At 34.8% G+C, this 22,990-nt stretch overlaps 1 protein-coding gene across 2 annotated transcripts in view; it reads left to right on the top strand.

Moving 5' to 3' along the window:
- The first annotated feature begins 250 nt into the window (after positions 1-250).
- LOC128860352 (cysteine-rich motor neuron 1 protein) overlaps positions 251-22,990 on the top strand; it is a 258,225-nt gene continuing 235,485 nt past the window's right edge. Inside the window, exons 1-2 of one of the 2 annotated variants that reach the window (XM_054097832.1) lie at positions 251-920; positions 17,684-18,071. The gene's annotated coding sequence lies outside the window, so the exon portion shown is untranslated. The remainder of the gene's footprint in view (positions 921-17,683; positions 18,072-22,990) is intronic. The other variant, XM_054097831.1, reaches the window with a different exon arrangement.

The raw sequence follows: 22,990 nt of genomic DNA, 5'->3' as shown, positions 1-22,990 counted from the left end.
CAAGAATACAGGCTGCAAGACTTGTGAGACTAAAAGTCTTCAAAATACATCCAGTCTACAAAAATTACCGAACACTGCACGACAAACAGCCGCAGTGCGCATGTGCGGGGAGGAATGGAAGAAAAAGTAGGGATATTTCTGCAGTCAACTCGTAAAAGGCTGCAAAAGCAATGTGCAGCAGCAGGACACTCATACGCCACATAAAACCAACTGGCTGCGAATGACGACCGATTCAGTCGTTCATATAAAATTGACGCGTACGGTTTGTGTGGCAAGTGAAGGCGCGCGTGATTGTGCCGCATGCGACGAAGCAAAACCAGCGGAAGTACGGCGGTGAAGTAGTTACGCACGCGAATGTGAATGCGAATACGAAAATTAAAAAGAAAAAACACAAAAAACGAATGCGTTATCTAGGCAACTAACGCAAGAGAAGTGTAACAAATTATCAGACAAGTGAAGTGATGGTGTGTGTGCGTGTGTGAAAGGAGATATTGCAGTGCGATAGTAAGGATAAGCAAGTAATTTGTTGCTAATATTTCTAAAAAATAATGCTAGAATTGGCACAGTGCTGATATTTTATAAACAAATTGTGAGCAAAACACAAAATAAGCGGCATATAAAAAATTTAGGTGCTGGTGCGCTTCTGTATTTTTATTTTTATTTTTTCAAACTCATTAATATTTCATGTAAACATTCAATACAACAACCTTGAAACACATATGAATGCGATTTTTTGTCAAAAATTGTTGCTAAGCTGCAAATAAAAATCGATGCAGCACCGAAAAGTAGGCAACTAAGCACAAGTGCAAGTGATAATATATTAACAACAAAATATGTGCTCATTGGTGATTGATTTCGCTCGGCAGCCAAACTTGCGCATAAACTGACCGCTGTGTACCTGTACGAGTATATGCGTATATGTAAGTAAACAGTTTAAAGGACAGCAACATTTTCACAACAGCTGACTGTGCTGAAAAGTATGCTTAGTTATTGGAAATAGTTTGCGTACCACGAATGTGTACGGAAGGTCACTTAGGGTGGGGCACTTAATGAATTATTGGTAGTAGAAAAATGAAATATTTGTACTCAAATATTTGCTGAAACTTGAAAATATGCCGTTATGCATATAATAGTGGGAGTGTGTGAGTTCTATTTGGATGCATGCAATGCGCGCTTAGTAACAAAATTGAGGGTATTTATGCAACTTTAGAGGTATTGTCAAGATAAAAGTGGTTGCTTAAAGGTTGTAGCAGCTATGCAAGAAAAATGTTAGTGATTGTTGTTGTTGCATTGAGTGCTCTGATGTTGGAATGTTTCGTATATAAGTACACATCACTTAAGATGTTGATGGCCACACCGCTGTTGCGGAGCAGGCTGATTAGGAGAAGTGCCCTTATATATTTAAAAAAAATATATATTATATTATATGGACTTTCAGGAAAAGAAAAAAAAAACGTGTCAGGTTTTAGCACGTTTTTCTTTAAGGTTAATAAATTCTCATCTATCATAGAAAAAAAAATTTGTATTCTTTATTTCATGAAACTATTAGAAATTCAGCTGTCTAGTCAGGCTGCGACTATGAGCGATTAATTGATTAAATATTTAGCGAAAAGCAAGCAATGTAGTGGCTTACAGGAAGAAAGGGCTAGGTCGACTTCTGTTATTTCATTAAAAATACACAGACGAATATGTAAGACATATCAATTTAAAGCCACATCAGTCACATGAGCCAGCAGTGAAGTTGTAGAGCTGAATGCAAGACAGACATCTTCATTGAGTCAGTGAAGCTGAAAGTCAAAAGCAAGCACACAATTTTACAAGTCATCATATTCGTTGATATGTTGTCAGTCAGCTAAAGCAGAAGAAGCAGCAATTGAGCAGAACTGTGCGGTTGAAAAATTTTGATGCCTTTGTAAAGTCTTGTACTGCCTGCTGTAGCAGCTGACGATGGTGTATGAATGTGTTCGCCAATATGTTTGCAACATGTAGAGGTTGATGTCGCCGCATTTGATGAGATTGTGCACTTTGTCAATTTTTTATGGTTGTTATTTTGCTTGCGGCGCAATGTAAATGTGCGCTGCTCGGCATGGCATACAGGATATACTTGGATATTTATATATATTGTGTATAAATATGTCTGCGTATGTGTGAAATTTATCTACATTACAAACACCCACCAACACACACACGTGTCTCAGGGCTTGAAGCCTTGTAGCGTCATTATTTGCATGCAACCTCAATCAGTGTGGCTATGGCACGTTGTCTGCATAAAGAATATGGCTGCTGGTACGCCTTAAATTATATTTCGTCAAAGAGAAAAGGCAAAGTGTTTAGATGTACATAAATCTTTATAAAATTCATATAACTCTGAGTAATCAGCTGTGCTGTGAGGCATAGCCAAATATCTGCATCATGAAAATTCTCTACTTAGTAGAAAAATAAATTCTACACAAGCGAAAGGATAATCAAAATAAATGTAGGAAAAATATTATTAATGTAGTTAGTTCATTTAGGTAGGAAAATTCGTCATAAATAGCTTTTAGGCACTCATATATAAACTGAAGGTAGCCTAATATTAGCAAAATAATGGAAATAAAGTTAAAAAATGCGGTACAATTTCAGTTTTTTTCACCAGAAAGTTGAATATGAAATTATGAAAAATTTGCCTACTCATAAGTTATGGCTTGTTATGCTTTATGGGCCATAGAAAAATTGTACTCATGATTGATATGTAAGAAAAAATTTAAATATGATAAGCAGCAAAGTACTTCGTTTTATATTTTTAATTTTTTATTTTTCATTTATTTTTAATTATTATAAAGGGAGGTTAAATTTCAAGAGCCGATGTTGAATATGAACCACACCTAAGCGTCAACGACACCGCTGGATTTCTTTCTTTGGGATTATTTGAAAGACAAGGTGTACCTCGATTAGCCATTAACAATTCAAGAGCCAAAGGATGAGATAATTCGGCACATTAACGGCATAGAACCTCATTATGCCTCAACGTAAACGAAAATTTGGACCATCGCACAGTGGGCCCGCTGCGTAGGAAGAGCGGTCATAGGAACTTTTGGCGTGATAAATGACTTTTTAGTACGTTTTTAAGTTGATAAATGTTTTTATTTGTTAAAAAAACATTAAGACATATAAAAAGTAATATATATATAATAAGAATATATATAAGATATAATAATAATAATATATAATAAAGTAATATATAATTAATATAAAAAGTCAAAGGAAAATTAGGTAAACACATTTTTTACATAAAATTTTTTTGTTCCGTTTAAGGTTTTGCATAAATCTTAAATTATAGTCAGTAATAGAAAAAAACATTAAATTCCGAAAGGATGAGTTAACTTATTCTTATTTATGAAAATAATAAAATATTCACTTTCCAAAAAGTTAATGTAATAGGACTATGAATAAGTTCGTGCGGTTTTTTTCGAAATTTGAAACTTTATTGACGTAAAATGGTTACAAATTTAATATTCAAAATATTGTCCATCGCTTACTACTACTTTTTCCCCATCTTTCTGGCAATTCACGGATTCCCTTTGTGAAAAATTCGGTCGGTTTTGCCGCAATCCACGAATCGATCCATTTTTTGACTTCATCGTAATTACGGAAGTGCTGGTCAGCCAGGCCATGTTGCATCGATCGGAAGAGATAGTAATCGGATGGCGCAAGGTCTGGACTATACAGCGGGTGGGGTAGGACATCCCATTTGAGCGTTTCTAAGTATGTTTTGACCACTTGTGCAACATGTGGCCGAGCATTGTCATGTTGCAAAATAACTTTGTCGTGTCTATCGGCGTATTGCGGCCGTTTTTCTCGCAGTGCTCGGCTCAAACGCATCAATTGTCGTCGGTAGACATCCCCCGTAATCGTTTCATTCGGTTTCAGTAGCTCATAATACACAACACCCAGCTGGTCCCACCAGATACACAGCATAACCTTCAGGCCATGAATATTCTGCGCCGACGTCGATGTTGAAGCATGGCCAGGGTATCCATACGTTGCCCGACGTTTTGGATTGTCGTAATGGACCCACTTTTCATCGCCAGTCACAATTCGATGCAAAAAACCCTTTCTTTTGTGCCGTTGAAGCAGTTGTTCGCATGCCATAAAACGGCGTTCAACGTCTCTTGGCTTCAATTCATACGGCACCCAATGGCCTACCTTTCGGATCATTCCCATGGCTTTTAAACGTTTGGAAATGGTTGATTGATCAACTCCCAAAGTTTTTGCAACCTCTTCTTGCGTTTGAGCCGGATCTTGATCGAGCAATTCCTCCAATTCGGTATCCATGAACTTTGGCGGCGCACCCTCGCGTTCTTCGTCTTCCAAGCCAAAATCACCACTTTTAAAGCGTGCAAACCACTTCTGGCACGTTCGCTCAGATAGAGCATGCTCACCATAAACTTCCACCAAGATACGATGACTTTCGGCTGCTTTTTTCTTCATATTAAAATAATGAAGAAGAATTCCCCGCAAAAACACATTATTTGGCACGAAATTCGACATTTTCAAGTGTGGTAAAAATATTGTTGTTTACGCTTCAAATAAAAAACTTATACTGACGTTTGTGCCTTACGACAGTAGCTCTCCAATGAATGTTTGGAAATGTGGATCGATGGAATAATAATCAAGTTACGCCATCTGTTGTAAAACCGCACGAACTTATAAATAGACCTATTACTTAGAAATACAAAACTTTTAACTCAGTAAATCTAACACTTCTCTTGACATCATAGATTTCTTTTTACATGGTAATTTTCGTAGACTAGATATAAATGGATCGGAATTAAGAAGAAGCCTGTGTAAAAGATCCGTGTTAGTTACAGTTCTTGAGTGCTTTCTGGTATTGTCACGTCTGAATTGTTTCACTAATTTATTATATGATTCAGCTGCCTCCTCTGATAATTCTCCAATTGATAATAAACAATGATCGATTACCTCCGACCCATGAATGAGCACTTTATGAACTGATGCAGGTAAATTACACCATGAATATTTACTAACTAGAATTTTAGCAGTGTCTAGGGCGAATATTTTGAATTTAGTCGAATTAATTTTAAAACCAGATGAAAGACATTGTAGGAGATAACTACATCTGTCTATAACGTGTTTGTCTATTCCTGTGATTTCGGATGATATGGTTGAATGAAGGAAAAATTTTCGTGCTGTATTTCCATCATTAGAGGTGCCACTTCCTCCACTTCGCGGTTTGTCAACTATTAAGCCTAATTGTTCTCTAAACTCCCTCTGAACGAATTCCTTTCTCTTAGCTAAAAGTGCTTTTTCCTCAGATGAACGTGCTTGCCACCTTTTAAATTCGATTCTATAAGAAACATGAATAAAGTAAAAGAAATAAGTAACCAAATTCAAATCTACTGGAGTTTACTTGTTTGTTTCTACACTTTTCTACGTCATTCATTTCTTTAGGTGTCGCACCACAAATCTAACATTTACTCGTAGATGAGTCACATAGGTACAGATTAGACCCTATATCAAGCGCAGTCGCAGGTCATCGCAGCTGGAAACTATTTTTCCTTAAAGAGGACATATGTAAGAATATTTTAATGTATGTTTCATTTGTGCGAATTCGTGCGAACTTAGTTAAAACTTTACAAACTTCTTATAAAAAAAAAAAATGGGAAATTTTAAAGTACGTATTTCGTACGGTCTGAAAACCCATCAAATAATAATTAAAAAAGATAAGAAAACGTTCAACATGTTTTACATACCTTCAACTTGAATTTCCATTGTACAACAGGTCATAAACACAGTAATGCTTAGAAAAATAACATTTCCCGGAACTGCGTAAGTACGGAGCGGAGACCACGCTAACTATCACTTTTCAAATTCTCTTACTTTGGAGGCACAATTATAAGTGAAGTGTTTGTGCAGTTGAAATTTCTTTTATACTCTAAGTTACTATGACTAATGAACTAACATTTAGCTAAATATTGTTGCATAATTTTAACATGACTATTTTCATCCAATGTCCTATGGCGGAACCACTGTGCATCGGATGGAGGTGTGCCGCCGAGGCCGCGGCGGCTATTTGGCCGATATATTATTTTGTACGTAATTGAGCTATACCAATATTATCATAGTAAAGAGAAATGGCAATAATTTAAAAAGAAAGTGTATTTTATTCAAAATCAACATCGGCCCTTGAAACTTAGCCACACTTTATTATTATTTATTTTTTATTATTATACTATTTTTTTATGTTTTTTATGAACTTTCTTATATTGTTTTTTTGTTCAGAACTTTCCGTATCCAAGAAATGTAGGTGGAAAAATTCGGAAGAAATATTTTCTAACCACTCAAATTGCTAAATGTAAACTGGAGGCAGTCTAAAATTACCGAATCACTGAAAACAAAGCGAAAGAATGGTGTACAAATCTAGTTTTTCAGGCACAATGTTGAACACGAAATTAATTAAAATTGGTCTACTCAGTTAAGTTATGACTTTTCCTGGTTTATGTATTTATATATTGTATATATATATAATTGGCGCGTACACCCTTTTTAGGTGTTTGGCCGAGCCCCTCCTCCTACTTGTGGTGTGCGTGTTGATGTTGTTCCACAAATGGAGGGACCTACAGTTTTAAGCCGACTCTGAACGGCAGATATTTTTACGAGGAGCTTTTTCATGGCAGAAATGCACTCGGAGGTTTGCCATTGCCTGCCGAGGGGCGACCGCTGTTAGAAAAATGTTTTTCTTAATTTTGGTGTTTCACCGAGATTCGAACCGATGTTCGGCTACGGCGGCCGCTTGGTTTATGTGACATAGGAAAATTATACTTATGATTAATATCTAAGCAAAATTGAAATATTATGTAATGAGCACCCCAGTACTGTTTTTTTTAATTCGTAAATTTTTTTTTTTTTGTTTTTTTGTATTTGTAGTTCTTTTCTTTTTGTTATTTATCTTATTTGTCGTATATTTTTTTATTATTTAATTTTTATTTATTTAAGAACTTTTGTTTTTATAATTTGTGTTTTGGTTTTTTTTCTTGTTATATTGTTAATGTTTTTTCTTATGTTTTTATATATTTTGTTTTTCATTTATTCTTTTATTGTATTATTTTTATTTTCTAATAAATTTTTTTTAAAATTTGTGTTTTTTTTGTTCAGAACTTTCCGTTTCCAAACAGGTTAGGCAGGAAAACTCATAAATATATTTGGGATTTTATATTGCAAACTGGTAAACTGGATGTACTCTAAAGTTATAAAGTATAAGCTAATCAATTAAAAGAAATTGAATAAATGGGGTACAATGACAACTTTTTCATCAGAATGTTGAACATTTAAAAAAAATTGGCCTACTCATCATATTTGTCCTCATAAGTTATGATTTACTAATTTTTTTTTTGTTTTATATTTAGTTTATATTTCTTGTAATATTTTTTTTATTTTTTATTTATTTTTAGTTTGTTTATTTGTCCTCATAAATATGATGAGCACTGCAGTACTGTGTTTTTTTATTTTAAACTAGGTTTAACCCGCGACCCCGCTCGCGTAGGAGTAGTTTTGAGGGATTAAGGATATGTATATAAAAGAATTTCAAACAATAATTTCATAGAAAATAATTTTTTATTAATAACCATAATATTAGAATACACGGAATCCGTTGCTATGCCTCGTTGAATAAAATCAAAACAACTAATCAGAAAAATATCAAGCAAAATTATTTTTATTAATTTTCTATCTCAAACCGTTTTTGAACTTTGCATTTGGGTCATAGTTGAACAGCTTATGCGGATTATGAAGTCTAGAGTGTGCTATAAATAGTGGGAAATAGGAAAAACTAAGATTTTTTAGATTAAATTAGTGACGAATGAGAGTGGGGGCGCGGCCTGGGGCTGTGGGAAGGGAATTCGATCACCCTTCAGTGGGTGAAAATATAAATGTATAAAAATGTTTACGTCATTTGGTGTTGTCGTTTCGTAGTGATGCGCGGACAACGTACAGACATTCACCTTTATATAGACTAAATTTTTATTTATTTATTATCTTTTTCATTTATTTTCTTTATTATTATTTTTTGTTTTTTTTAATAGTTTTTATTTATTTTTTATAATTTTTTTTGTTCAGAACTTTCCGTATCCAAAAAATTTAGGTTGGAAAACGCACCATAAATACATTTAAGCACTCATATTGGAAAATATACACTGGATTTATTCTTAAATTATAAAAAAATCACTAATCCCTGAAAAGAAATTGGAAAAATGGGGTACAATGCCAGTTTTTCCATCAGAATGTTAAATATGAAATTAGTAGAAATTCGCCTACTCATCGTATTTGTCCTCATAAGTTATGACTTCTCATGCTTCCTGGGCCATAGAAAAGTTGTTACCTGTAATAATTGATACCTAAGCAAAATTGAAATATAATGAGCACTGCAGTACCGTTTTTTTTATTTATTAATTTTTTTATTTTTTGTTTTTGCTTATATTTCTTATTAATAATTTAATAAATAATTTACTTTTTTCCCTTTTTTTTCGTTTTTGTTAACATTTTTTTCATATATACATTTTTTTAATTATTCCTTTTTTATATTTATATATTTTTTAATTGTTTTTTTTTTAATATTTTTTGTACTTGCTTAATATGTTTTTATTAATTTTTTTGTTCAGAACTTTCTGTCTCCAAAACGATTTGCCCAAAAATAAACAAAGTGTTCAAATTTCGCCCAAGGATATTATATATTCTTCATTCAGTTAGCAGAAACTATGGAATATAAGTCGACTCATCATAGAAATTTCAATGAATTATTGGAATGATATGTAATTTCACCGTCTCATTAGTAAGACTTCGAAATTGGGGTACTATTTTTCTTAAAACCTTTAAAACCTTTTCCTCATTCTCCGATATCAAAAATTCAAATTTTTTTTCTTCACTCATCTTATAGTAAATCATTTCAAGAATGTTGTGTCAAAATTTTAAGTGGAGCGGAGCAGAACTCTCAAAGTTATAGCTTTTGTAGGCACTCTACCTCGAATGCGAAGCATCGATAATTTCTCAGAGTCATTTTTTCAAACGCGTTTTTCCCGAAACGACTTCTTAAAAGTCGGTGCCAATCACAACTCCGAAACTATTCAACCGATTCTTTTCAAATTTGGCACACGTTTTCTAAATCAAAAATACCTCCCCCCTACACTGTTTTTTTTTTATTTTTTTTTTTTTAAGGTTGTTTTTCACTTACAAATATGGTGAAATTTTTCGCCAAAAATGCTCGTTTTACGTTTTTTTGCCACCAAAACTACAAAAATGAAAAAAAAAAATTTTTATTAATGTAGGGGGGAGCATTACGTCATACTTTAACTGAAAAATTCGACTTTTTTAGTTTCAGATGATTCTACGACGAATGTCGATTGGCACCGCAGAGCACCTCTCGAAAACCATATCTCCAAAAAACCTCTGTCATGGGCTTATTTGTCAATATTTTATTATTGATATTTTTTAAAAACTTATTGAAAAGATGTACAATAACATGCAACTGATTTTATTAAAGTATCTTAAGCCATATTTCTGTAAAAAATTAAAAAAAAAGTGTTTTTTTTTAGCGCTAAACCCTACCCCCCCCTTAATGGCAAGGCACCACTCTTTAAATAAAAAAGCATTTTATATGTAAAAAAAATGTATTTATTTGTGACAAACTTGGAACATAAATTTTTAAAAATATTCCGACTTAAATTTTTTTTAAGTTTTTTGCATTTTTTTTGCCCAAATATAGCCCTAAATATAGCTCTAAACGTCTCTTGCATGTCTTAAAACTTTCATCGTAGGGCCAATTTAAGATTTAAAGAAAACGCAATCAACGCTTCGCACATATACAGTTTCATATATGCACATACAGTCATTAAAATAGGTACCCCCACATTCATATTGGAAATGCAAGTTTTTAAAATAATAATACCAGATTTTATTTCATAGATTAACTTATAAATAATAACTCAAGAATCTTTTAAAACTTTAACTGGAGACAATGGGGACCAGCTGGTCATTAAAAAAGGACAAACAAAAACAACTTAGTGATTTTATTAAATATATTGTGTAAATTATGGAAGTTTAATCTATAACCACTGTCCCTCCATGATTGTCAATGATTTAATTTTTGTGTTTGATGTGGTATAGGATTGATTATACTCCGGCAGATTTCTGTGGGAGTGGAATACCATAGTGCTTTGATTTTCTGCCATAAATGCTTCTTGTTTTTGAGTATTTCCTTCCCGACTCGCTTCTTTAAATTTTCCTAATGGTTGTCAATGGAATTTAGATCAAGTGAATGAATGTCGTGACCGATCCATAACTTAAACATTAATTTATAAATTTTTGTAAAACCCATTCACTTTCTAACATTAAGGCGTGTGACATATTTTGCTCTACAATTTGCTGAGCATGTTTATGGAAGTATATTATTGTAAATAAATTTATCCATTTTATAGACTATGAGGTGAATAGCTGTTTCTGCAGACGGAAGAGATGCATCCCAAAATCAGTATGTTGCCGCCACCGTGCTTAATTGGGTTTTTTCTGAACCATGATGACAACTCGTGTCCTTTAGGACGTTTAACATTTCGCTCAGCATCATTGCCAAATAAATTTATTGTATTTTTGTTCCATCGATGCAAAGTATGTTAAGCCAATTTTCCATACCCTCTCACCCACACCATGACTTGGACTCTGAAGCAAATATTTTTCTCTTCCTTAAGTTTGTTTATTTCAACAGAGGAATTTTGCGAGCTATTAAAATAAGCTTCTAAAAATGATGCTTATTTTACCATGGGATTATTGCACAAGACGGTTACACAACTAAAACGGTTACTAACAAAATAGAAATGATATTCTCACGAATCGAAAAACTTAATGATAAGTTTAAGATAAAATGTAGTTATTCTAATAACCAATTACTATTAGATCTGCCTCAGCATGTTTAAGTCATAAAATAGCTGAATTGTGCATGCACATAACTTCCTTTTTCTTGTTTTTTGTTTTTTCGTAAGGGGTTTTATAGTATATTAGTTTTTCCCCCTTAATTTAATTTATATATATTGTTCAACATCATCTTAAGGAAAAAGTATATTTAAGAATTAAGGTAGCGTACACCATATTCTGCAAATTAGGTTTAACCAAAAATTTTATAATGAACATTTTTAATACTTAATAAATAAATAAATAAATTTTCGAGCTATTCTGCCTGGTAGGTTCATGTAGTGCAATCGAAGACGTACATTTGTCGTTGATACCACGTAGTTGATTTCAGCCTTTGATGACTTAAAATGATCTGTCTTGAAGTACGTTTTTGAACTTTAAGATGTTCGGTGTTAATTTACTTATAAGCTTTGATGTAAGACTTCTCCTATGCTTTAACGCGTAATAGACAAGTAAAATTTTTAATTCTGAAAAAATTTGAGGTTCACTCCATTTTTTTCGAAATTTCCAAAAATATTTACTGACACTTTCTTTATGCAAATAAATTGTAAATACACCGAGTATTAACCAAATCAAATATCACAAAGTCATTAAAATCTTAAAAAAAAAATTGACGTGGATTGATTTCTCCGTGCAATATAGTAAAGAATGGCGCGCTGCTTGCTATGTTTGCCATTCATCATAACACATGGGCTGAAAAGTACCGGGCCTATTAAAAAAGAAACTTTTTTTTCAAAATAAGCTTTATTCATCAACTTTATTTCCATCAAGAGCAACGCAATCATTCCAGCACCGCTCCGACATTTGAATGCCATTTTTGCAGAACGACTTATCTTTTGCCTCAAAATAGGCCTTAGTTTTAACAATAACCTCTTCTATCGAGCAAATTTTTTAACCCGTGAGCATTTTTAGGTAGTAGCCAGTAGTCATTGGGATCGAAATCTGGCAAATACGGTGGATATGGGAGCAATTCGAAATTCAATTAATGTAGTTTGCCATGGATTTGATTCACTTATGACACTGAGTATTGTCTTGTTGAAACAAAACAGGGAGCAGACGCGACATCCACTTTGAACAGAGCTTTCTGGTAGTCAAATAGTCATGCAATATAAAACCAAATCATTCTTTTGATATCTTTACGATGCGAGTTTACTTATGCAACTTCACTTTTCGCTCATTCAAAACGATTTTGTGGATTGTTTTATGTTTTTTTTTTTTTTTTTTTTTTTTGAAATTTAAAGTCAGCAAACCATCGTTTCCTGTTTTATTGTTATTTCTGATGAAACGGAGCCCCTATAATACATGCCAAGCCATTCCATTCGCTTGAACGATATTTTTTCCCATCAAGAAGCTGTATAAAATTAAAACACAAAATTCTTATTGAACACTTTTTTTTTGGTAATAACAAAAGTGACGTCATTGTTAGTACAACTCACGAACTAATGCATGGAAAATCATGAAGTTTTATCAGCTGTTTAAGATTAGTAGATACTAACTGACAAAGCAGTGAATACCATAAAACTAGTAGCCATCGATGTGTTAGGCCCGGGACTACTCGGGCTACTTATATTTGAAAAGCAGTGGAAATTTGTTCCATTATATTTGTAGAGACGTAGTCATTTCATCAAAACGGCGCTTCAGTGCTACTTGGGGAATGCCAGAGTAGTACTTAAACCATTTCATCTACCTAGTCACTCATCACAGTAACTGCCATTTTTTATTAAAGTTAATTTTTTCTTCATTATTTCTTCTCTTTTCAAATGCTCCACATGTATGCCTTCGTATTCCTCGTTGCAGAACTAACTGCTCTTTAAATGATCCAATCAGCCGTAGTTCTAAGTACGCCAATGAGTTAGGTGATCAGTTAGACCTACCCGCCGAAAGTAGGGAAAGTTTAAAGGCTAAGTTAATATCTGTGCTACATTACATATAATATTATTGCTCTTATAACTGCAATTCTTTTATTTACTCAAAATTACTTAGTCGCGTAGTCTGTACATGAAAAAAGAACAAAATAATGCTACAACTCGACCATACATCATCATGAAAGGAGTGCAAAGGAAAATATTTTTTTTATGAAATTCAGAAAAAATGAATTTTAATCACTTGTATACAGTTTCCTAGCGAAATCTCATTTATTTTAATAAATTGTAAATTTTTTACTTAAAATCTGTTGAAAGAGATGCCTACAAATTCCATCAGGTATTCAAACAAAACTTTTCTAAGTCAAACCGGAGCTTGTAACACCCTGTTTTAAGTAACTAAAATCACGCATTCTTATATTCGCAATTCCACCCAAATGCGCTTATTAGCATAGATAAATATACGTCGAAGAAGAAGAAGAAGAAATATGTGTGTACATTTGACGCACATAAAATATGCAAAGGCCAATAAATATTTAGTGCAAAAAAGCAAAAAAAAAGAAAGAACAACACCCATCTACATAAACAACGCTTACATGCAAACACTTTACAGAATTCTCCAATGATATAAGCGTCTTGCATTCAGGAGGTGGGTATGCTGAGACGACAAAACTTAAATACCTATTTGAGGGTGGGAGAAAATAAACAAAGCACAGGACGGCTACTAGGGCAGTGCCTCAGTGTATTTGTAGCAGGAAGCGTTGTGGGTGGAACACAGTCGCCCAGAAAGTAGTAGTGCAAGCTAGGGAAAAATAATACAAAAATAAAAGAGCTTACACGATACGCCTTAATCTTCGTATTTTACTTCTTTTTGGCTCAATATAAAAAGAGGAAAGACCATGGCTACTAGGTCCCATAGAGCTCGAGTTTTGTATTTTCCAAATGAGTTTCTCGCTAAATAAAAGGTAGTTTTTAAAAGCTGATGGCCTTATTTTCCAAAATATAATTTTTTTTTTAAATATTCCTTAGTAAAATTTAAGCCAAATCAAAAATGTCATGATCAATTTTTGTGCAAATGTAGGCGGTTTGCAAGGGATTGCCGTACATGACTCTTAAGGACACTTTTTAAACTCTTATTCTATTGTTATCTTAGGTATTTATTCCATGAGCTGTGCCCTGTGTGTTATGGTAATGTTCCAACTTGGAACCCTAGTAATTGATGATTCTTATGTGTTAAGTTATTGCGCACAATAAGCAACCCATTTCTTGGATGGCTCCAAGTTGGGCGGAAAGGTTGAAGTAGGAGTATTTTGCCAAGAGCTCCCCACCAAGCTCAAACTAAGGTACTACTATGTTTTCCAAGCGGAGGTAGCCGCTAGTGAACTGTTTACTAAATGCGATACCTATCAGAGGCCACTATTTTAGTTAAGATGCTCAGAGTGATGAGAAGTCTCGATTTAGCCATATAATATTGCCCGCCTGCCTAGACGTGTGCTCGTTAACTCGAAGAAAAATTTATATACTTAGTTTTGCCATAAATTTTGTGACAAATTTCACAATGCATGAGGCGAGCACAATAAACTCATAAATTATTCTCAGTTTCGTTGGCAAATGTTACTTCTTAACAATGGAGTAGGGAGCTAAGGGAAGCCGCATTGCAGTGATTGCATTGCAGAAGTGTTGTAGAAGTGCAAGTGAGATTTACAAATTGCTGAAGAAACTTAATATTTCGAGACAGACAAACTGTCACGATCAATCATCTTTCTCAAACGTCTAAGGTGGAAACTGGCTGACTGAAGAAGAAGTGGTGGCCCTAGCGTGGTTCGAACCTGTGCCGTTCGAGGAAGAATTCGCAGAAATCTCCTTATAAAGCGGAAAATCATGTCCAGGGAAACAAATGTAATGACCAAATCCATGTCGAGACCAATTAGGGATGAACCCCACATGAAAGCCTTCCAACGCTCAACTGGTTATCGTTTGAAAAGAGTTAGACTCGGTGCTTCTTCAGTGGCACGCGGTCAACGGCCATAAAAATATTTCTTTGCACAGATGAGAAAATTTTAAATGTTGAAAAAGCGAAAGCGAAACGATAAAATCTTTACTAAAACTTCTAAAGACGCAAAACATGTTGTTTCAAGGGTTCAGCGTGACCAACATCCATCCTCCGTAATGGTTTGGTGGGGAGTGTCTTGCAAAGGCAGTACATCTCTTCATTTCTGCGAAAAAGGCGTTAATACCGGGGCAAAAGTGTACCAAGAGAATGTCATAGAAGACGTGGTGAAGCACTTGAGCAGTACTCTCTTCAATGGAGAGCGTTGGATCTTCTAGTAAGATTCCGATCTAGCCCATAAGGCAAAAACCACCCAGCAGTGGCTAAAAAACAATATTCCTGGGTTCACAGCAACAGAAGATTAACCGTCTGGGAGTACAGATCTGAACTCATTGGACTACATTTGGTGATCAGAATGAGCGAAAATGGCCTGTCGAAGACCTCACAAACATTTGGCGAGTCTCAAACATTCTTTGGCTTGAGCAGTGACGTCAATATCCATGGAAACCGTGCGTGCTGCAAGAGTTGAATTACCTAATCGTTTGAAGGCTTGTGTAAAAGCAAATGGTGACCATGTCGAATTAAAATGTAAACATTTTTTTTTTTAATATTTAAATGACTAAATGGAACTAACTTCTTCACGAAATGTATTATACCTTCGTATCTATAGGGTTTTCGAACAAGAGATGTTATTTTGATATTCAAAGAAAAATGCTATTTTTTAATATCAAAACGATCGGATGTTTATTTCATAATAAAGAGGAAGATATGCCGTTAATTAATAGTGGAAAATAACATCAGGAAAATTACCACCAGGACGACGTTTACAGGACAATATCCTTTTTCATGAAATTTTCCATAACTGAATTGCAAAGTGGCTGCCCTATGTCCTCGATAACCTTACAAATTCCATCTTTCAGGTCTTGAATCGACCCTGAGTTGTTGGCGTAGACCTTCTCTTTCACGTGGCTCCAAAGAAAAAAGTCACAAGGTGTGAAATCACAAGATCTTGGTGGCCAATTGTGATCACCTCTTCGAGAGATAACAGGGTCCGGAAACTTTTCCCGTAATAAATCAATGGTTTCGTTGCTTGTGTGGCACGTAGCGCCGCCTTGTTGAAAATCAACGTTGTTCAGATCAATACCATCGAATTCCGGTCAGAAAAATTGTTAATCATCTCTCGATAGCGCAATCCATTCATTCATAGCACCTGTTATTTGAAATCACTTTATAACGGACTCAACTTGTAACAGAACTTATGGCAGGACTAGGTATTTTATGAGACTAGTTACGCGTATTACTTTTGCCAAGATAGTTTGGAATAAAAAAAGGGCAAAGTTGGCAAATAACCACCAACCATATAATAGTCATTTCAACAATACAAGATTTTAATTGTATAAAAAAAGAATTAAAAAAAAAAACATGTATTAAAAAATTTTATTAAAAAAAAAAAAAAATTATTAAAAAAACTATTTAATTGAAATAAAAAAAAACTAATTAAAAAAATGCGACATCTTTAATTGGGAAGAATCTCTGAAAATTACACAAATTTAGCGCAAATGATGAGCCCAAAGAAAACGAAATATGCAAGAAAAATGTGAGAAATGCCCCATTGAAATACCTTAGTTTAGGGAAATGTGTAAACCACAACAGAAGCTTAAGAAAATGCGCACAAACTTGGTACATATTTGTTCCCCAACTCAGTTAGATTCGACTTAAATATTATTCAGAGCAGTTAAAAACCACGCCTTGTTTTTGTGAATATGTCTGCTCAGATCAAATTTCCCTGCGTCCATCTGAAGTTGCACACTCTATGCGTTTATTATATCACAAAAATTAACTGCTAGTGCTCGTACCAACTGGTACTAAAATGTGTGTGGGCATATAAAGTTCGCTCCAGACAGACTTTTTTTTCATTATTTTTTTTTTTAACTAAATTTTATGTCATGAGAAAGCTCATCATAAACAACCATTTGCCATTAGGAGACAATTTTAAACTGTGGGCCACTTCATTTGTGAAAAATGCCCAGTAAAATGATTGGGCGACAATTAGTTGGTGTAAAACATATCTTTATCTATACTATAAAGGTGAATGTCTGTACGTTGTCCGCGCATCACTACGAAACGACAACACCAAATGACGTAAAAGTTTTTATACATTCATATTTGCACCCAATAAAGGTTATAGGAATGTTTTTATGACGGAACTCCCTTCCTACAGCCCCCAGGCCGCGCCACCACTCTCATTCGTCACTAATAATCGAATATTTGCTTAAATTTAATCTAAAAAATCTTAGTTTTTCCTATTTCCCATTATTTATAGCACACTCTAGACTTCATAACCCGCATAAGCTGTTCAACTATGACCCATATGCAAAGTTCAAAAACGGTTTGAGATAGAAAATTAATAAAAATAATTTTGCTTGATATTTTTCTGATTGGTTGTTTTGATTTTATTCAACGAGGCATAGCAACGGATACCGGGTATTGTAATATTATGGTTATAAATAAAAAATTATTTTCCGTGAAATTATTGTTTGTAATTATTTTATATACATATCCTAAATCCCTCAAAACTACTCCTACGCGATCGGGGCCGCGGGTTAAAGCTAGTACTTAATAAAGATACTTTTTGTAAACTGCCATACGTTTATAAAAATAGAAAATAAATTTTACATAAGAATATACTTTTATATGTAACTGAAACTTGAAAATTATACATAAACATTAAAGAAAAATTTAGAAAAAATTTGCCAAAAATAAAAATTACTAAATATTACAATAATAAAATATTTTTTGATTTCAAATCCAACAGGAAATGAACACCACGACATAAATTTTGTGTAAAGTCGAAAAAAGTGAAACTAAATTTAAAATATGCACAATGCCCGAATGCCCAAAATGCATTAAATACCCAACCGCTTAAAAATGTGAAAGAAAGCAGTGAGAAGAAGCGTCACTTACCACAAACAGACATTAGCATCTGTAAATCTGTGTTTCGTGCAGCTAGCATCAGTGTATTTGTATGCGTGTATATGTATGTAAAATCTGTGTACTGCTTTTTTCTATTCAACTCAAAGGCTATCAAGTGCAGACATCTTTTTGTTGAAATGCCAGCCATAATATTCTAAAGTTATATATTGGCTGATAAGGCTTGACACAAAAATAATAATGCAACAAGAAGCTAGTGATTTTTCATGAAGGTGAGTTTGAATTTGAAAGCAAAGTAAATTCTGAAAAGTGTGGATATTTGTTTATTTATTTCAAAGGTATTTGTAGAAATGAGACAGAGCCTTTTTGTAGCTCAATAAATAAAAGAGAAGAAAAAAATTAAAGAAGTTTTAAATAATGCTAAATAAGACAGGCTCTTTAATAGCACAGCACCTCATAAGTTAGACGCAATTAGTAGCTCAGCTGGCTCAGCAGTTAATCGAAAAGTAGTAACACAGCATAATATCCGAGGTGCACTTATGAAGTTTACTTATAAATGAAAGCGAAAGAATGGTAGTATACCTTTTACTCAAATATGAACGAGACGTTATCAATAAAACGGTCCGCGGATGACATATGGCAAAAATAAATTTTTTTTGTTTTTTGGTAGGACTGTTATAAGCTTACATGGCAAATTTCAGCGTGATATGTCACATAGTTTGTTTTCTGTGCTACTGTAAACAAGTCAAGCTCGAGTGTGTTCTTCGAATTTAACGATGGAAATTCAAGCTGAACAAAGAATTTGTTTGAAATTTTGTTATTCCAACAAAATTTCGGCTTCAGACGCCTTAAAAATGTTGCAGACAACCTATGGGGACCCTGCTCTATCACGTGCACGTGTTTTCCAGTGGTACAAATCGTTCAAAGAGGGCCGTACATCGGTTGAAAACTTGCCTCATGAACGTCGTCCAGCAACATCAGTAAACGACGAAAACATCGGAAAAGTAAAGGAAATTGTACCTGAAAATCGCACAAATCGCAAAGTCGGTTAACGCTGAATATTATTTAGACGTCTTAAAGCGTTTGCGCGAGAACATTCGTCTTAAAAGGAAGGAATTGTGGGACAACAAGTCATGGTTCTTGCATCGCGATAATGCACCAGCTCACACATCACGTCTTGTTCGCGATTATTTGAACAAAAATAATGTTAATATCGTTCCGCAAGCACCGTATTCGCCTGATATGGCTTCATGTGACTTTTTCCTGTTTCCCAAGCTCAAGTTGCCGCTCCGTGGAAAACATTTTGAGACAATTGAAGTCATAAAAGAGAATTCGAAGAACACTCCCGAGCTTGAAAACAAACTATGTGACATATCACGCTGAAATTTGCCATGTAAGCTTATAACAGTCTTATCAAAAAACAAAAAATTTATTTTTGCCATATGTCATCCGCGGACCGTTTTATTGATAACGTCTCGTTCATATTTGAGCAGAAGGTAGATGGTGGAAACTCAATATAGGCGTTTTCGAAAACCAGCTTCACGAAAGTGCGGAATTTCCGAATTTATCAAATGCGGTCACCGCTTGGCAAGCAATGGCATATTTCCGAGTGTATTTCTGTGCAAAACCCAAAATAAAAAGTTGTGCAAAAATCATAAAAAAATTAACTGTCTTTTCTCTGATGATTTTGAGGATTTCAGCATAACTGTGGCCCTCTACCGGCTTTACCAACACAGCCTCCGATTTCGGTTTTGGTATGCGCTCATTCTTCTTTTGATTCTCCTTAGCCTTCTTAGCTCCATCGCTCTGTGCTCCATCGTTTCGTTTTGGCGCGGTATTGGGCTTAGATTTTTGCCGGCTTACCACTTGCCATTTTTCAGGTTTTCGAACTCTTGGTTTCTTCGAAGAGCCGGGTGCGGCAGGACATGGTGCGTTTATTTTTGCGGCCAAAGAAGTGCTCTCCTGGACAACACCTGTTTTCCGAGCTATTGCGGGGTGTCACCTCCGATTTCTTTCGTTAATGTGTTCGGCAAGATACGTCCTTTGCTGGTTTTCTCAGCTGGAATCCAACCGCTTCTGCAGTTTTTCATGACGTCGAATAGTTCATCTAGCTCTGAGACTCCGGTGTTTATTTCTGTGGATGTATTCCTACTCTTCAATAGAACTGTTTGCATTTCCCTAAGCACTCTCAAAAATTTCTCTACGGCTGTCTCTTCTGCAGCTCGCATTTTGAGCATAAACTCTTGTCACGGGGACTCAGTTTTTTCCCTTTCAGTGTTACAGTTACAGAGGTTTGTGTCGACGCATTCGGCGCAATTGCAATATTTCCAGCCTCTTTTGACGTTACTCTTACGTTCAATTCTTGAGGCGTCATTTCAACACCTTCATTTACCGTCTTTGATTTCTCTATGGTTAGCTTTGAGCCGCTGATAAGAGGCGTATTCGCCTTTTGTGGTGGCGAGCGAAGCAATCGTGGTTTCCTTACGAATGGGCTCTGCTCTAGATCAACATCTTTAGTGGCCCTCTGCTGTTTCTCTTCTTTTAGTCTTTTTTCCTTTATTTTATCCATAATTTTTTCTTGTTTACTCAGCGTCTCTTAAAGATCTTTAAAAAAATAAAATGCTGAAAAAATGTCAAACTTGGCATGCAGGTAGTAATCCTGTATAGTAAATTCAATAATTTGACACGCACACGAGAGTTTAACAGAAAAAGCTTATATTTGCCGCAAGGTGTTTTTATCTTCTAATTGAACATTTTATCGATTTTCGACCGCTGTCACTTTGACATTATTTTCGCTTCAATAAAAATACAAAAATAAGTATTTAGGAATTCCAATACATTCTTACCTCAACAAATTTTAAAGGCGCTTGGCAGTACTTAACTTCTTCTATCAAAAAGTTCTTTGCTTTCCCATGTCTAAGCTCTCACCTCACCCATCACCATCTGCTGTCAAATACAGTATTTCCACGCACAACCAACAAAACCGCGCATAATTTTATATAAAATTGTAAATACAAGACATTTTTTATTTCTACATTTTGCCCACCACCAATCTTTCGCACTCCAATGCCTTTGATATTTTAGTTGTGTATGTGTGTGTGTATGTATGCATTGTGCAAATGTTGACACATCTTCCTGAATTCTCATATGTGGCTTTATGGTTACGCTTCAATGCGCTTTTAATGATTTCCGCCAGCAAGCATGTACGAGCACATACCTTCATCAAACACAGAATACGTCTACAAGTGGAGCGAATGCCGCTGGGGCGTATGAGTAATGTATATGACGCTGAGTGGTATCAACTTTGGCGTGGGTAGGCAGATGGCGTTGCTTGAGTGGGCAAGTTGTAAGCAGAGTTTTTATACATAAATATATATATTAATTTTAAGTACACATTTTACGAACACATAAAAAAATTAATAATCCATTTCACTTAATTTTTTTCGTAAGCCACAAAATACACCTAGTAGATATTTAAGAATTTTCTTTTTGCAAGTACTCTGCTGTTAATTTTACTTCGTAACAAAATCTATCCTTTAAAATGGCTGCTGCTGCTGCCACAGCACATTTATACGCCCTCCCACTGTGCTTATCGATTTTTGGAAAGCGCCCCGGTACTTTGATGTAATTAAAGCTGAGTAGCTAAATCATAAAGATTTGAGTTTTAAGAGAAAAAATGTTTATATATAAATACGTACATATAGTATATACAGACATATACACACATTGAGGATATAATTTATGTTGAAGGTTGCCAGAATCTCAAGGGGATTTCGAGCGAGCGCGTAGGACGTGATGTATTCGTTGTGACAGTTTACGAAGAGGAATTGGAGTTAAAAAATATGTATAGGCGAGTTTTGGCATACACAAACAAAAATATAAGTAATTTGAACCAAATCGATTTAAAGCTGAAATCACCTACAATATTAGATTATTAGAGGGCTTAAAATGATTTGAATCATTATGAACTCGTATGCAAATAATGTCTTTCATGGTGTTACATATATAAATATAACTGTATATATATAATTGGGGCGTACACCCTTTTTGGGTGTTTGAACGAGCTCCTCCTCCTATTTGTGGTGTGCGTCTTGATGTTTTTCCACAAATGGTGGGACCTACAGTTTCAAGCCGACTCCGAACGGCAGATATTTTTATGAGGAGGTTTTTCATGGCATAAATACACTCGGAGGTTTGCCATTGCCTGCCGAGGGGCGACCGCTATTAGAAAAATGTGTTTTCTTAATTTTGGTGTTTTCACCGAGATTCGAACCGACGTTCGCTCTCTGAATTCCGAATGGTAGTCACGCATCAACCTATTCGGCTACGGCGGCCGCTCAAGGGTACACCAAAAATAGATATTATAAGCATTAAGCTCAGATGAGTAAAAAAAATTCATTCGATTGTTAAGTCCCTTTTATATGCAGTACAAACTTATAGTGAGAGAATAGAAATTTTTCCTTATTTTCATAAACCCAGGCAGTGTATAAGAAACACACTCTACATCTTCTATAAAAGTCTATAATATCGTATATAAAATAAAAAAACTACTGCCAAAACAAACAAATAACAGTATGCCGCTCTCATAATCACCTCTGCATGCACCAGCAACCAGCAACGTTCCACATAACCCCACTTGTCCCCTTATTACGCTTGACCGTAGTCTTTTGAAAAGTGTTTAGGGATTGATAAATGATGCACATGGGTAAGCACACATTACAGCTTTTATTCGATTACACATACGATACACTCATTCGCAAGCTATTACTTTCTCCTTTCCCCATTTTCATGACCTTCAACTTACCTTGCTCTATACCTGTTTTTCACCCACATACTCACGCACTCCCATACTAATACTCGCACTATTGTCAACTCTATTGTCATATTCTTTCATTGTCAAAAACCCGCACATTGCTTTGTCTATTCTGCCTCATCTGTCTTCTTCTCTTCAAAATGGCATTTCATCAGTCGTTCTGTGAGGCGTTAAAAAATGATGCAGGCCAGCGGCGTTCGAAATATAATTGGCTTTGTTTTGTGTGAAATAACATTGCGTAAGTTGCAAAAAAACAAAAAAAATATATGAAGAAAAATAGGCTATCCTACTGATACACAATTCAATTCGACGACCCTTTTACTCTGCCTTTGCCTTTTATGCCATCTTTCGCAATTGAAAAATGATTTTCAGCCTCCC

This window comes from Anastrepha ludens, chromosome 4 (genome assembly GCF_028408465.1).
Source record: "Anastrepha ludens isolate Willacy chromosome 4, idAnaLude1.1, whole genome shotgun sequence".
NCBI lineage: Eukaryota > Metazoa > Arthropoda > Insecta > Diptera > Tephritidae > Anastrepha > Anastrepha ludens.
Note: the sequence above shows the minus strand (reverse complement) of the source record. Positions and strands in the feature narration are given on the sequence as shown.